The sequence below is a fragment of the Martes martes genome, assembly GCF_963455335.1.
Source record: "Martes martes genome assembly, chromosome: 7".
In the NCBI taxonomy this organism is placed as follows: Eukaryota; Metazoa; Chordata; class Mammalia; order Carnivora; family Mustelidae; genus Martes; species Martes martes.
In genome coordinates, this window is record NC_137894.1 from 92,905,021 (window position 1) to 92,922,901 (window position 17,881).

The 17,881-nt window shown below is 35.1% G+C and overlaps 1 pseudogene across 1 annotated transcript; it reads left to right on the forward strand.

Moving 5' to 3' along the window:
- Nucleotides 1-1,072: 1,072 nt before the first annotated feature.
- LOC308346704 (non-histone chromosomal protein HMG-14-like) lies at nt 1,073-1,372 on the forward strand (annotated as a pseudogene). Its single transcript has one exon. The product of its transcript is annotated as a non-histone chromosomal protein HMG-14-like (transcript).
- Nucleotides 1,373-17,881: the final 16,509 nt, after the last annotated feature.

Genomic DNA, 17,881 nt, shown 5'->3' on the forward strand with positions numbered 1-17,881 from the left:
TGTATGGTCTGCAAAGCCTAAAATATTTACTAGCTGACCCTTTATAGGGAAAGCTTGCTGGCCTCTTGTCTAAAGCCGTCCTTGTAGGGAATTGTCATTTATCTATTTTATGATTTATATTATACTTTCCTAAGTGTTTAAGCTTCTTCCATGTTATTAAATGATTTGTCTAATACACTATGTAAGCAGCAGAGCTTGGGTTTTACATATCTTCTCAACAAGACCAACATTGTACATTTAATGAAAAAAAAAAAGAATTCATGTTGGAAGAAAAACTTGTATTTTAAACATATACAATAATTTTTCTCTTTCAACTACCCAACAGGATTTATTCAGACCCAGGGATTTTCCAAGTAATTTATAGGGACCTTATCCTTGGATTATTTACAATATAATAGATTGAGGAATAAATACATTCATGAAATAGCTGGTGAAATATGGGGTGAATCCATAATATCAAGCTGTAGATTTTGTACACACATGCAAGTGAATGCAGCAGAAAGTGTAGTATGAAATGGAGATAACCTGGAAAAGAGTTAAAGAGTGGTATTTTCCTTCTAACTTTTGTGATGTGTGCTTTTAAATTTTGTCATAAAGATTTAAAATGACATCAAACATAAAATGGAAACTGTTAGATAAACTAGGATAAATCAGCTTTATGTATCTTCTTTCATACTAGTATCTGAATAAATGATATTCAATAAATGGTAGTTATCATACATTATATGATGTTTTCAGTGGAAAACAGATTGAAAATTCCTATAGGTAGGGAAAGCATATTTGAAGAGTAAATGACTAATTTTATAATTATATATGTATTATATATATATATATATATAAAATGGCAAAATTTGATCATCTTATAATTAGGTATTGATTATCTGCTTTTGGCTGAAAATTTGATGTGGTATAAAAAACTGTACTGTGGGCAGGTTGCAGCAGCTGTTGTGGGGAGAGGCAGTGGGAGCAGAAGGAGCCTCAACGGTGGGCAGGCCAGTTTCGGGAAGGTTCTCCGTGGGTTGTGCACCACAGCGGCCAGCAGGCAAAGGCATGTGCCTGCCCTGCAGATACAATGCCCAAGAGGAGGGTCAGCTCTGCCAAGGGGATGGCAAAGGAGGGCTCCAAGAGGATATCAGCGATGTTGTGAGCCAAATATACTCCTGCAAAAGTGTAAAAGAAGCCAAAAACGGTGGCAGAAAAGGATAAATCTTCAGATAAGTGCAAACAAAGGGGTGAAGGGGAGCAAAGGGAAAACAAGCTAAAGTGGCTACCAAGAAACAAAGAAAACTTACCTGCAGAAAATGGAGAAAGTGAAGATGAGGACAGCCCAGTCTCTGACAAAGCAGAAGAGAAGGAAGCCAAGTCTAATTAATACCATGTACCATGTCTTACCAGTGGTCCGTGTCTCCTTTCTTGTACAATCCAGAGGAACATTTCTATTAACTATTTTGTAAATGTAAGTATTTAGTAACTCTAGAAACATTTTTAAGAAGGAGGGAATTCCACCTCATTCCATTTTTTAAGTATAAATGTGTTTTTGTTTTTGTTTTTGTTTTTAAAGAGAGGAAATATGTTGTTTGTTTCATTTTTGGTACACCCAGAAAATAGTGGGATATTGAATATGAGAGGCTTTGATTGTCTTGGGTGTCATCTTAACATCCCATAGATATAGTTTTTATGTCTTATAATACCAAGCATACTAAATGGCAATTTGGAGTCAGTCGTGCATTTAATATGTCTTGGACATTTTAAATTAAGTTCCCGTGTTGTTTTTGGTAGAATTGTTTCCCTAAAGAAAACCACTTTTTGATCTTGGCTCTCCCTTCAGAATTTTGTGCATTCTGAGACATCTTGGTCGTAGTAGTCCACTTACACTAGTAACTTAGTTAATGTGCTGTGCAAGACTGAAAATTTGTGTATATAGTACATACTATATTAAATTGTCAATTAATGGGACTCAGCAATGTAACAGCACATCAACAGTTGAAGATATTGGTACTTGATAGACTGTTAAGGAAAATTTGCCTCCAAATTTTCTGCTGGAAGATCACTGGAAGAACTTTTAGAAAAGAATCACAGCTAGGTGATTTTATAGATTTTCAGTATGTATGTTAAGAATTGTGTACAAATTGAAATATCTGGACTGATCCTCAGAAAAAACAAAAAAACCTCAATTATAAAAAATACTGTACTGTGATTAGCAACAAATATTATAAAAGCTTTTTATTAAGGATAATTTGAAACATATGCAAAGTAGAGAGAATAGTATAATGAACCCTCTGTGTAGCCATCACCCAGCATCAAAAATTACCATTTTCATTTTTAGAAAGTTCCTACCCACCACTGGAATATTTTAAATTGTGTGCCTGCAAATAGTGCCTATATGGATCTCAAAAAGGTAACCACTTAAAAAAATAACATTATCACAACTAAAAATAATATTAAGTCATCATCCAAATAAAGGACATACTTTTGAAATTAGTTACTATGTCCTTAAATTTATAATTTCCCTGCCCCTGCTTTTTGTCCATGAAATATTTGTTGAAGAAACAAGGGCATTGGCCCTGAAGACTTCCCTGAATTATTAATTTTGAGGATTGTACCACACTGGTGTTATCTAAAATGTTCCTTTGTCTCCTGTATTTACCTTAAGAGGTGTTTGGAAATAGAGGATTAATCAACATTTTCAGTTTTAAAACAAGAATACTTCATAGGTAGGTCCATCAGGAGGTCAGTGAATATTCTGTGTCTTTCTTTTCATGATTTGGGGGACTTGATCCTTGCCTAGAACCATTATTTCATTGGGGTGACATTATAATTCCATCATTCCTTTTTAACTTATTAGTTGGAAAACTTATATAAAGGGAATCCTCTCATCACCTTCTCACACATGCATACATATTAAACATACTTCTTTGATTATGTTTTCAATCAATTGAAGTTATTATTATTGCTCAAAATACTCTATTTAAAAAAATATTCCATTTTTGCAAAGTGGGAGTATGCTACAAAATTTTAAACATTTTTAAAAGGTTCCCTTCATATATGTCATGAGAGTTTCGTGTGTGATTTTGTTTAAAGTTTCATTTAAATAGTTTTAATGCTTTTTCTTTATACATGCAATGAATTCTTCAGTGCTTTTCATTATTCAGCTGAGAACTAAACCTTTCAATTTGAGTTTGGTGCTAGAGATGCAATCTCCATGCTTCTTCTAAGGGCAGCCCTTCTTAAGTCCTATGATCATGTCACCTGGGATGAGGCTCTCTGCTTGTCTATGCCCGTTCACCATTTTTTTTTTTTTTTTAATTTGGTGTAGCTTAAAGGAGTTTCCTGCAACCAGAAAGGGCTAAGACAGACAGAAATGTTCCTGTCAATAAACACTAGGTTGAAAATAAAGAGATCTGGTTCTTGCTCTGACTCTGGCACTAAGGAAGATCCAACTTATCAAATTGGTCTAAATCAGCATATTCCCTAATGATATTCCTCAAAACCATAATTCTGTGGGATCCTTTGTAAAAGAGTTAATAAATTTGGGAATATTGCCTATAATTTCCCTGTCTTTGTATGTCACTAGGCCTGTTAGCATTAAAAAACTCTGAGAATTTTACAGGAAAGAAATCCATTTAACTTGGTATAACTGTGTGGCTTCCTAAGTCTACCTGGGCACAAAATTATTAACTACTATCTTGTGCCTCTGAGTTCCAAGGTGCAATCTGTGGGAAATGTTGGAATAGCTAATGTCCGAGTCTGTCTTAATTCTGAAGTTGGATTGTTATGACAAAATGTGTCAGAAATCAAATTTTCTGTCTTCCACGTGTCTTCTTCTGCTCAATCACTGAAGCTGACTTTACCTCATCGCAATTATTTTAGGGACAAATATTCTCAGATATCAGACTTCAGATTGGATGTGAATTTTGGTTGCAATCATTTTCTGAAGAGACATGGAGAAAAGGAGGTCTGGCTTTGTCAATATAGACAAAAGGAGACTCTTAGGAAGATTAGTGAAATATTGGAGTATTAGATAATTAACTTAGAAAAATGAGAATTTGAAGTCATATCAAATAGAGATTAAAACCTAAAACAGGGCAGTCCTTATGGAAATAGAAAATGGAAGAATGAAGTTACTCCTTATCAACTAGGAGGATTTTGACTCCAGCACACATATTTAACATCACCAGGGCTTTTTGTTTATGGACCTGGGAACTATCTCGCAGTAGCTCTGCCACTAAATGGGTTACCCTCAGTAAATCACATGGGCCACCGCTTCTTAATGTGCAAAGTGAGAGTGTTTCACTAGATGATCCCCAAGGTCCCCTTCTGTTCTAAATCAGCGATCCCTATGAAATGTGTTTAAAATGCATCTGTGTTTTGTATATTATTGGTGTATGGAGAAACAAAGTATACCAGACTTTCCTTCTTTTCAAGTTTGTTTGTTTATTTATTTATTTATTTATTTATCAGAGAGAGAGAGAGGGAGAGAGAGAGAGAGCGAGCACAGGCAGAGGCAGAGGGAGAAGCAGGCTCCCCGCCAAGCAAGGAGCCCGATGTGGGACTCGATCCCAGGACGCTGGGATCATGACCTGAGCCGAAGGCAGCTGCTTAACCAACTGAGCCACCCAGGCGTCCCTCAAGTATATTTATATTCTTAAGAATTAACTTAGCTTTAAATATGGGCTGCTGGAATTTTCCTGAAGATATTGGTAATGTGCTTGGTGAAAATAGTGTGGCATTGGGAAAGTAGTTTAGAATTAAAAGAAGGTTAGGTAGAGCTCTACAGATCATTTTTTTTTCTCTCAAATATACCAATGAATAAATAATTTGAGGTAATTATTAGCAACAGGGTAATACAGCAAATATTCTGAACATAAATAATTTGGATTATTTGAAGAAATTGTTAAAAACAGAAAACACAAGAACAGGCAACAGCAGGGCAAGAACATGGACTCTGGGACAAGCAGAGAATTTAAGATAGTTTTCTACAATGTGAGAAAGACCTTATGGGCAGGCTGGGACATTTCTGGGACATCATCAGATTTTTATTTTCAACTCCCAGCATGTTCTTTTACTAACCTTTTTCTTTTTAATTGCATTCTCATTTTATCCAAGCCAACAGCTTCAGAATTACTGTGCTTTTCATTTCATGCAGTCAGTTTGCAAATAGAGCATGTCTGGGCAAAGAGAATTAAAAAAAAAAAAAAAAAAAGCATACTAAAAAAACGTTAGCTTTGATTCTGTGACAAAATGTCTGTAAACACAGCAAAACTTAGTCATGGTCCTACACGAAGTGGCTTTATTAAGCTATCTATCTGATCATGGCTGTGCCCAAAATAAAGCTTTAAAGCTCCCTAAAAATATTTACTAGTTGAAGCAATCAAGGGTAAATGACCTTAATGTATATTTCTAGCAGAGAACTAGACACTCTAGTGGACTTGAGGAAACGAAAGTAGTCCAAGTGTTCAGTGGTACTAAATAGAGCAACCAATTTTTTATTTCTTATCTCAGGCCTGCAAAACTATTGCATAAAGCAGTCATGAGTAGTGTCCACTTTTAATATGGTGTTTGGAATTAAAATGTTTTTCTTCCTTAGTTTTAATCTGCAATTGCAAACACCACATTCCCCTTTTGCTTGTCATATCCTCAGGGCTTTGTTCTGCCAAATTGTTGGCTCACTACTTTTCATGGTAATTTATAGAACCCAGTTTACTTTGTGTCACCATAGGTTATAAATGAAAATGGAAACGATTTTCTCTTAAGAAATCTTTCTGAAACAAAATGCAAATAACATATTGAAACAAACTAAAGCTATTTAAAAGAGCAGTGCAGTATAATTGTAGGGGTTGTAGTACAACAAACTTCTTTTTTCTTAGTAGTCTCGCTCTGTCAGAAGATATTCTTCTTTCTTTAAATTTAGATAATTTCTCTTAGGAACATTTTATCTATTTGTTTTTCCCAATTAGTTAGCATCAAGCCTCTGGATTGTGGTGGTGGAGTTATTCCTGAGGATTTGAAAATCTGTCTATATACCGAGTATTGTCCCTACACCTGTTTTTCACACTGATGAACTACCTGTTTTTATTTATATGTATATATATTTTTTCATGTTTCAAGTTTTTATTTAAATGCTAGTTAAAAAACAGTATAATATTAGGGGCACCTGGGTGGCTCAGTGGGTTAAAGCCGCTGCCTTCAGCTCAGGTCATGATCCCAGAGTCCTGGGATCGAGTCCCGCATCTGGCTCTCTGCTCAGCAGGGAGCCTGCTTCCCCCTCTCTCTTCCTGCCTCTCTGCCTACTTGTGATCTCTGTCCGTCAAGTAAATAAATAAAATCTTTAAAAACAAAACAAAACAAAAAAAACAGTATAATATTAGTTTCAGGACTAGAATTTATTGATTCATCACTTACATACAATACTCAATGCTCAGCACATCAAGTGCCCTCCTTAATACCATCATTCATTTAGTCCATTCCCCCATCCGCCTTCCCTCCAGCAACCCTCAGTTTTTCTCCATAGTTAAGAGTCTCTTAAGGTATACCTCACTCTCTTTTTTCTTCCCTTTCCCCTGTGCTCATCTCTATTGTTTCCTCAATTCCACATGTGAGTGAAATCATATGGTATTCATCTTTGACTGACTTATTTCCCTTAGCATAATATATTCTAGCTCTATCCGTGTCATTGCAAATAGTAAAACTTCAATCTTTGTGAGGGCTGAGAAATATTCCATTTTATATATATACATACACACACACTCTTCTTTATCCATTCATCAGTTGATGGACATTTGGGCTCTTTCCATATTTTGGCTATTGTTGATAAGGCTGCTGTGAACACTGGGGTATATGTATCCCTTTGAATCAATATTTTTGTATCCTTTGGGTAAATACCTAGTAGAGAAATTACCAGATTATAAGGTAGTTCTGTTTTTAAATTTTTTTTTAAGATTTATTTTTTTTTATTTGACAGAGAGAGAGAGCCAGAGAGCACAAGCAGAGGAGATGGCAGAGGGAGAGGGAAAAGCAAGCTCTTCAGTGAGCAGAGAGCCCAATCTGGGGCTCTATCTCAGGACCCTGGGATCATGATCCAAGCTGAAAGCAGACACTTAACCATCTGAGCCATCCAGGTACTCCTATTTTTAACTTTTTGAGGAAACTTCATACTGTTTTCCAGGGTGACTTCACCAGTTTGTATTCCTGCCAACAGTGTAAGAGGGTTTCCCTTTCTATGCATACTCACAAATATTTGTCATTTCCTGACTTGTTAATTTTAGCCATTCTGACTGGTGTGAGGTGGTATCTCACTGTGGTTTTGATTTGTATTTCCCTGATGCCAAGTGATGTTGAGCACTTTTTCATGTGTTTATTGGCCATTTCGATGTTTTCTTTGAAGAAATGTCTGTTCGTATCTTCTGCCCATTTCTTGATTGGATTATTTGTTCTTTGGGTGTTGAGTTTGATAAGTTCTTTATAGATTTTGGATACTAGCCCTTTATCTGATATGTCATTTGCAAATATCTTCTCCCATTCTGCCAGTTGTCTTTTGGTTTTGTTGACTGTTTCCTTTGTTATGCAAAAGCTTTTAATCTTGATGAAATCCCAATAGTTCATTTTTGCCCTTGCTTCCCTTGCCTTTCTTTGGTGATGTGTCTAGGAAGAAGTTGCTGCAGCTGAGGTTGAAGGGGTTGTTGCCTGTGTTCTCCTCAAGGATTTTGATGGATTCCTGTCACACATTGAGGTCCTTCATCTATTTTGAGTCTATTTTTGTGTGTGGTTTAAGGAAGTGGTCCCATTTCATTCTTCTGCAAGTTGCTATTCAATTTTCCCAATACCATTTGTTGAAGAGACTGTCTTTTTTCCATTGTACATTTTTTCCCGCTTTGTCAAAGATTAGTTGACATAGTATTGAGGGTCCATTTCTGGGTTCTCTATTCTGTTCCATTGACCTATGAGTCTGTTTTTGTGCCTGTACCAAACTGTCTTGATGACTTCAGCTTTGTAATACAGCTTAAAATCTGGAATTGTGATGCCACCAGGTTTGCTTTTCTTTTTCAATATTACTTTGGCTATTCCACATCTTCTGTGGTTCCATACAAATTGTAAGATTGTTTGTTCTAGTTCTGTGAAAAATGCTGTTGGTATTTTGATAGAAATTGCATTAAATGTATATGTAGATTACATTGGATATTATAGACATTTTTCACAATATTTGTTCTTCCAATCCATGAGCATAGAAAATTTTCCCTTTTCTTTGTGTCCTCTTTGATTTCTTTTATAAGTGTTCTATAGTTTTCAAAGTACAGATATTTTACTTCTTTGATTAGTTTATCAATTGGGTATCTTATGGTGTTTGGTATAACTGCAAATGAGATCAATACCTTAATTTCTTTTTCTGCTGCTTCATTTTTGGTGTTCAGAAATGCAACAGATTTCTGTACATTGATTTTGTATCCTGCAGCTTTACTGAATCCATGTACCCGTTCTAGCAAATTTTTTGGTGGAGTCTTTCAGGTTTTCTACAGAGAGTATTATGTCATCTGGGAATAGTGGAAGTTTAATTTCTTTTTTGGCAATTTGGGTGCCTTTTATTTCTTTTTGTTGTCTGATTGCTCAGGCTATGACTTCCAGTACTATGTTAAATAACAATGGTGAAAGTGGATATTCCTGTCTTGTTCCTGGTTATAGAGAAAAAGCTCTTAGTTTTTCCCCACTGAAGATTTTATTGGATGTGGTCTTTCATATATGGCCTTTATGATGTTGAGATATGTTCCCTCTGTCCCTACTTTGTTGAGGGTTTTTATCTTTTGATTGGAGCATATAGTCCATTTACATTCAGAATGGTTATTGATAGACATGGATTTAGTGTCATTATATTACTGTAAAGTTGATATTCCTGTAGATTGTCACTGTTCCTTTCTAGTCTTTGTTGCTTTTGCTCTTTCTTTCCCAGTGAAAGAGTCCCTTTACTATTTCTTGGTCACAAATTCCTTTAGTTTTTGTTTGCCTGGGAAACTCTTTATATCTCCTTCTATTCTGAATGGCGGCCTTGCTGGATAGAGTATTCTTGGCTGCAGATCTTTTCTATTCAGCACATTGAATATATCATGTCACTCTCTTCTGGTTCTGTGGAGAGTTTTGCCGCTAACTTTATTTGTCATTCCTTGTGAGTTAGGGATTTCTTTTCCTTTGCTGCTTTTAGGATTTTTTCCTTATCTCTGTATTTTGTAGATTTTACTGTGATATGTATTGGTGTTGGCCTGCTTTTGTTGAATTTGATGGGAGTTCTCTGTGCTTCCTAGATTTGTACATCTGTTTCCTTCTCCAGATTAGGGAAGTTTTCAGCTATAATTTCTTCAAGTAAACCTTTTGACCCCTTTCCCCTCTCTTCTACTTCTGGTACTCCTATGCTATAAATGCCATTATGCTTTATGCAGTCACTGGGTTCCCTAAGTCTACATTTGTGATCTAATATTTTTCTGTCTCTCTTTTGTTCAGCTTCATTATTTTCCATAATTTTATCTTCTATATCACTTATTTGTTCTTCTGATTCTGCCATCTCTAGGGTCATTACATCCAGTTGGTTTCACATCTTGGTTATAGCATTTTTATTTCAGCCTGACTAGTTTTTAGGTCTTTTATTCCTGTGGTAAGGAATTCCCTGGTGTCTTCTACACTTTCCTCAAGTTCAGCTACTGTCTTTGTAAGTGTTGCTTTAAATTCTGGATTTAGCATGTTACTTATATCTGTTTTGATTAGATCCCTGGCCATGACCTTTTCTTTCTTTTTTTTTTCTCCCCCCTGTGGGATGAATTCTTCCATCTTGGCATTTTTCTAGGTCTTCGTCTTCTGTGTGTTAGGAAAGCCTGTTATGTTTCCTGCTCCTGAGAGTAATGGCTTTATGAAGAAGAGTTCATATACTGCTCAGGGCCTGATGCTTCAGGAAATGTTTCTGGTGTATGCTGTGTGCATTCTGCTGCTGCGTTTTGGCTGCTCTTTCCTTCAGGTCAGTCCTCTGCAGAGTTTCTCCTTGCCTGCAGTGAGGTGTGTTTGGACCTTGTTTGGAGTGTGGCAAGTTTTAACTAGGTGTGCTCTTGTCTGCTTGTTTGAAGAGGCCTGATTCTATTTCCACTAGAGCTGAAGATTTGCAGCACTCTGTGGTCAGTAGACTTAGTGCATGCCAGGGTTTTGTGCTGGTCTTTTAGGGGAAGGGCCCACTACTCTGGTTCTAAGCACGCTTGCTCTAGTAAAGAAGCACCTGCAGACTGCAGAGGGTGAGACTTGGTGTAAGTGGCTCAGGCATCCACTATTGTCACTGTGCTGCTCACTGAAGTTAGTCTGTGCTGGTGGGTGGGGCAGAAAAATGGAACTTGCCCTCTCCCTCATCTCCAGAGAGGGGTGTCTGCACCCACCACTATCCAAGAAGCCCTCAAAGAAGGATGAAAATCTCCCTTCATGTGTTCCAGGTGTCCCTCAGATCCCTGCCTTTACCCTGTCTGTGTCTGGAACATATGCCCACCTGGCAGTGCAGTGCACATGTCTTTTATCTCAGGCATGCTGGCTAATTTTCAAAACTCTAAATTTTAGGGTCCTGGCATGGCATGGACCCACCCTGGTCCTCTGAGAGGGCCTTGCCACATTGGGACTGGTGTTGCTTTGTTCCAGAGGGCACTTAGACCAAAGTGCAGAAACTTGGAGTTTCGAGTAAAGTGCAGTAAAAAGCTCGAGTCCAGGTTAGCCACCCTCACCAGGTGTCTCTGTTTAAGTGGCAGAGGAGCACAGTGGTACCTGCTGGCTCTTTTGTGCCCTGAGGGGCAGTGCCACCTCTCCAAGATGCACTCCAAGAAGGGGGAAATATTTCTCCCAGTGTATCCCAGGGGAGCGCAGAAGGAGATCCTTCTTCACAGAAGCACTGCAGTGTCTGCCAACCTCCACACTAGCCTTAGTGTGTACTTCTAAAACTCTACTCTTTGAGCTCTGCTGCTTGTAAAAACTCAAGATAATTAGCTCCTCTCATTCTCCTAGCCAATGACTTTGGGGAAGTGTTTTCTTTGTGCAATCCCTTGTGCGGTCTTCTCCCTCTCTCTCGCTCTCCCTTGCGTCTTGCTGTGATTAGGAATCCCTCCTCTCCATAGCACCAGCAATACTTTTCTCCACCAAATCATATCTCTGCATTTCCTCCCTTCCATGATATGTCCTCTTCTCTCCCTCTAGTTGTGCAGTTTGTTCTGTCAGTTCTCAATTCTATTTATTGGGTGTTCGGCATGATTTGATATTTATCAAGCATTGTTCAAAGGATGAGGTAAGCATAGGGTCACACTCCTACTCTGCCATCTTCTAAATTTCCATTTATTTTTAAATATAGCAGAAGTTGTGATTAAATTTCTTTAAAACTAAAATGAAACAATAGAAAATTTTTTCTATTATGCATTTTCTTAATAGGTTCTCAAAGTATCCCTTGTATCAAATGGATATTTTACATGTAAATCTAAAAAGGAGTTTCTCATGCTCCTAGTTATACATCACCTCTCTGTCCAATATGTTGAATAATAGAATTAAACTAGTCATTAAAAGAAGCATTATGAGTTTCTGATATAATTCTTTGAGAGCAGGATTTTTTAATCATGAGTTCATGGATCCCTGGAAATTACTTGCAAAATTTTAGGTGTACAAGCATGTTTTTTTCTGAAGAGAGAATCCAATTAACAAGTGTCTGTGACCATAACAAGATTGAGAATTTCTCTATGAGGTAAAGAGATGAACCAGAAAAGAATGAGTATATTCTAAATTTCCTTGGAATTACCTATATTTTAAAAAGATGAAAAAAATTCTAAGTCAGCAAGTAAGAAAAACTTTTGTAGGAGAGAGTGACATATTCCAAAAGTAAATTGAATATACTCTTGTAATTGCTTAGGGATAAGGAAAATTTAGGTGTGCTGTATTATTCATTATTTCAGAGAACCATTGCCAGTACTAACCCATGTTTTTAGAGTCAACTCACTTTTATTTTGCTCTCTGTTTTTGTAAAGAGCTATCCTTTATTGGAAGAAATATTTCAGACTAGAGATTGAGAGGTTGGTTTTAACTCTTTCTCTTCCATTGCTTAATCATTTACTATTGGGAGAACAGATTGTGATACTTATTTTAAAAATGATCTATTAATTAAAAATAAATTTTATTAGTTGTCTGATTTTCAATAATCAAGAAAACCAGATGACTGACTGCTAGAAATGTTCTTCTTTAAACTTGTCACATTGATATCAAATAATTAGGAATTTAATTTCCCTTTACTTCATTATTTCTACCAATGAAACAAATTTAAGCATATCTTGCCATTTGGTTAATGAAAATGCTTAAAAAAAAAGGATACTATTTGTGGACATGTAAAACTCAGAAAATTGAAATATACTTTGTATTTACTAGAAAATTCAGACTTTAATCATCAGCAAATACAACGTGTATGGGTCACATATTTAATAATTTCCACACTCTCTTCTTCATGCTTTATGCTAGTCTAGCACCTTGGATTTCAGACCTATATCTCTACTCCCAAATAATCCAGTAACTTAATTTGGGCAAAGTGGATTGTCTTTTCATAGTGTCCATGTACTGGTGTCCATATTAAAATATGTGTGGATACATCTGATTTTCAAGTATCTGTCAAGATTATGCTGTGAACAATGACCAAATGATATTCCCTAGGCTTTCAAATATCACAAAATTCCTTAACAATATTCTATCTTTAAGAACACATGCATTCGTAACTGACACCATATAATGTTATTTCACCAATGACTTTTGACTAATCAGCTAGGGTATTTTCTATTTTAAAATACTTTATTACAATAAAATTTGCTTACAGTGACATGCATAGATTTTAAGTAGATAATTCAATGAGTTTTCACAAATGTGTACACATATATAGAAAGTATCTTAATCTGAATATAGAACATTTTCAATCTTTGCAGAAAGTTTCCTGTAAACCACCTCCTAGGTGACTGCTGTTCTGATTTCTATCACTATATGTTAGTTTGAATTAGATACAAACTTTATGTAGATAAGATTATAAAATATGTACTGTTTTGTGTCTGGCTTCTTTTATATACATATATTTTTGAAGTTTGTCCTGTTCTTTTATCAGTAGTGTGTTCCGTATTTTTGTTTTTAGTTTTTGGCTACTCTGAATAAAAATGCTATAAGTATTTTACAAAAGTCTTTGTGTGGGTATATATTTTCATTTCTCCTGAGTGCATACCCAGGAGCAGAGATGCTCAATTATATAGTATATATATGTTAAACTTTATTTAGAAACTGCCAGGAAGTTTTTCAAAGTAGCTGTACCATTTTATATTCCAATAGCAATGGGAATTCCAGTGACTCCATATCCTCACCAACATTTGGAGTTGTTAGTCTTTTTGATTTTAGCTAATCCAGTGAGTGTGAAATAGTATTATTACTAAGTTTAATTTACAATAATTTTGATGACTAAGGATGCTGAATACTTTTTAATATGCTTTTTTACTTCCTTTTTGGGGTAGTCTTTTCCCCACTTAAAAAATTGGGCTGCCCTTATTATTAATTTGTAGCAGTTTAAAAAATATATTTTGGGTATTTGGTGGTATGTGTATGTGTGTAGTTTGACTTGCCTTTTTAAAAACATATTTTTAGAAGCAGACATTTTAATTTTGCTAAATTCCAGTTTATCATTTTGTTTCTCTTATGGCTAGTGCTTTTTGCATACTCTCTGAGTCATTGTCTCCTTCAGGATTATGAACATATTCTCCCATGCTTTCTTATAGATTTACAGTTTTAACTTTTATCTTTAGCAATATAGTCTGTCTTAAATTAATCTTTATTATTTATTGAAGTAGCTTGCATTTTGGTTAGTTATTCCAGCACCATTTATTGAAAAGTCTCTCCTTTCTTTACTGACTATATATATGTGTTGGTCTATTTCTAGAACCTCTATTCTATTCTCATCTCTTCTAAACTTTGCCAATGTCACACTATCTTGAGTACTGTAAATTTACGGTAAGTTTAGAAATCAGGTTGTATAAGTCTTCCAACTTCGCTTTTCTTAATCCCCCCCCCCTTCCTCAAGTCCTTAGGGATTTCTTATACATTTTAGGCTTATCTTGTAAGCTTATATAAGAAAACCTGTTGGGCTCTTATTGTAATTATGTTGAATATATATATGATTTGGGGAGAAATGATGTTTTTTCAATGTTGAGTCTTTCAATCCATGAAAAAGGTCTATCTCTCCATATATTTAGGTCTTTATTAATATCTTTAAAATGTTTTGTAATTTCAGTGTGCAGGTATTTTATGGTTTTTGTTATTGCAGATAAAACTATTCTTAAATTTTGTTTTCAATTGTTTGCTGCTAGTAAACACATGTACGATTGTTTTTTTCTGTATTAATCTCTTATTCAGTATCTTCATTAAATTTGTTTATTAGATCTAGTATTTTTTTGCTGTAGTTTACTTAGGATTTTATATATAACATAAAATAAATTTATACAGTTTTATTCCTGTGAATAAAAGCAGTTTGATACTTCCTTTCCAATTTTTATATCTTTTATTTCTCTTTGTTCCTTGTCACACTAACTAGGAATCCTAAACTTGTGGGACAAATGGTATTGCTCAATATTTACCAATAAATATAATGTTAACTGTAGGTTTCATAAATGTCCTTTATCAGAATGAGGAGTTCTTTCATTTAGTCTGTGAATTTTAATCATGAAATGGCCCTGAATTTTGCCAGATGCCTTTTTTTCTTATTTCAATATGATCAAATGTATCAATTTATTTTTTAATGCCAACTCGATTTGGTTATGATATATTCTCTGTTTTTATATATTTCTGGATTGACTTACTTATATTTTGTTCATGAGTTTTTTATGTACATTTATGGGCATATTGATCTAATATATATTTGTATGTAAATTTATATATATATAAATTTATATACCTTTTTTCCCCCTTGTAATATTTTCTTACATTTTGGTAGCAGGTTAGGCTGGTCTCTTCAAATTGTTAAGTGTACTTTCCTCTTCTGTTTTCTGAAAGAGTTTTAATGAGATCCTTCTTTTTCTCCTTAAATGTTTGATAGATTTTAACAGTGAAACAGTTTGGACCTTTTAAATTATGAATTCAATTTCTTTTTTTTTTTTTTTTAAGATTTTATTTATTTATTTTACACAGAGACCACAAGTAGGCAGAGAGGCAGACAGAGAGAGAGAGAGGAAGGAAAGCAGGCTCCCTGCTGAGGGATGCAAGGGCGGGGCTCAATCCCAGGACCCTGGGATCATGACCAGAGCCAAAGGCAGAGGCTTTAACCCACTGAGCCACCCAGGTGCCCCTGAATTCAATTTCTTTAACGGCCATTCAAATTTTCAATTCATCCTTTATCAGCTTTTTCAGTTGTATCTTTGAAGGAATTTCTTTTTTTATATATTTTGGCAATTTATTGGCATAAAGCTATTCCATATTTGCTTAGTTCATTTTAATTTCTGTAAGATCTCTAATCATAGTGCTGCTTTCATTCCCAATAGTGATAATTAGTGTTTTTTCCCTTTTTCTTCATTTATTTGTTCTAGGAATTCATCAATTTTATTAATCTGTTCAGAGAATCAACTTTTGAATATTTATTTTCTTTATTATCTGTTTTTTATTTCTTAATTTTCACTCATATCTTAATATTTCTTTTATTTTCTACTTACCTAGGGCTTAATTTGCTTGTCTTTTTCTAGTTTCTTAAAGTGGAAACTTAGATTATTGGTTTTAAGCAGGCCATCTTTTAAATATAAGAAAACTATAAATTTATTAAAACATCACTTAGCTACATGCCATAAATTGTTATATATTGTACTTCACTCAGTTCAAGATATTTTCTAATTTCCGTAGTGATTTCTTCTTTGACCTGTTAATTACAAGATTGTGTTTAGTTTACAATATTCAAAATGTTTTAAATAGTTCTATGGATATGTTTTTTTTTTTTTTTCTGAGAGGGCAGGGGCAGTGAGAGAGAAGGAGAGAGAATCTTAAGCAGGCTCCACATCCAGCATGGAAATGACATGAGGCTCAATCTCACAACCCTGAGATCATGACCTGAGCTGAAATCAAGAATTGGATGCATAACTAACTGAGCCACCCAGGAACCCTGATAGTTCTATGGATTTAAACTTAATTTCCTATGGTCAGAAAATACATTCTGTATGATTTCAGTATCTTAAAATTCATTATGAGTTTATGGTTCATTTTATGGTCTATCATGGTGACCACTATATGTGTACTTGGAAAGAATGGATTCTAAAGGCATTGGACATAATTTTCTATACATGTAAATTAGACCAAATTGGTTGATAGTGTTGTTCAAGTCCTCTATGTCCTTACGGCCCTTTCCTATCTCATTTTATATCCTTGAAGCTAGGCTTTTTAGATGTACTTTTAATCAGGGATTAAGAGAAAATAAAATAAGATTATAATAGATTTATTTTGCTATTTAATTTTATCTTACTTAGATGTCAAAAAAACTTTATGACGATCTATTTATAAGGCAATCCCCCTGCTTTCATGGAAGGCAGATAGCACTTGGGATAAGTATATTGTAAATCAAGGGACATTGGCTTGAAAATCAGACATTCTAGGTTATTGTGACAGCTATGCTACAAAGTCCTTTGTGGTGCTATTTATTACTTGATGTGGTGGCTTTTCTTTTTTGGTGATCTTTTCTTTTGGGAGAGATATGGGTCAGAGAATCTTATTAATATCTTCTATTTTTCCATGTTTTTCTTTTGTCTTTATTTTAAAGCAATATTTGTTCATTCAAAAAATTTCAATGATCTTCAACTATTTCTACACACTCTTATGGATGTTTAGATAGATATAGCCATTAAACAGATTAAATTCCTGTACTTTTGTAGCTTTCATTCTCATGGGAAGAGACAGTACATATAATAAATAAGTAAATTATGTAGAATGTTAGAAAGTGATAAATGCTTTGGGATACATAGAGAAGAGTAACAGAGATTGGAGTGCTGGATTTGAGAGTACTATTGAAAAATTGGCTCTGGGCACAGACGTGAGGAGGATGAAATAGTTAGCTATTGGATACCAGGGGAAAGAGACTTTCAGAAAGAGTGGACAGTCATTGCAAAGGTCTTAAGTCAAGAGTGTGCCTGGTATATATGGAAAATAGTAAGAAGGCAATGTTGCTAGATTAGGGTGAACAAGGAAGAGAGTAGTAAGAGATATGATCTGGGAGGGGCCAGTCACAGAAGCCTGTTTGGGCCATTTTAAGGACTTCTTTTTTTTTTATTCCAAGTAAAATGGCTTTTATGCAGAAAAGTGTCACAGTTTGACTCTCATTTTAGAAGTATCATTGTAGATGTGTTGCTGATAAACTATTGGAGGACACAGGTCAAACAGAAAGAGATGCCAGAGGTTATTGCAGCAGAGCATCTGAGAACTTAGTTTGGTTCAGATTGGGATGATTGAGTAGAGGTCATGGGAAATAATTAGATTCCAAATATATTCTGAATATACTGCCAACAGAAGTTGCTTATTGATTGTGTATGAGATATGAAAAAAAGATGACTCAAGAATGATGTGAAATTTGATAGCCGTAGCAATTGGAAAGACAAAATTAGCATCCTGGGTAATGGAGAAGGGTGTATTTCTTTTGGAAGGAGGTGAGGAAGATCAGATATCCACATTTGAAAATGGTGAGTTTGAAATGATGCCTAGATACCATGTAGGCATTTGAATATGTGATTGTAGAGTTTGGCAGAAAGGCCTGGACTGGAGATATAAACTTGGACGTTTTAAGCATATATACTGTATTTAGATGGAGAAGGGCAGGAGACCAAGGATGAATTCTTAGGGCATTTCA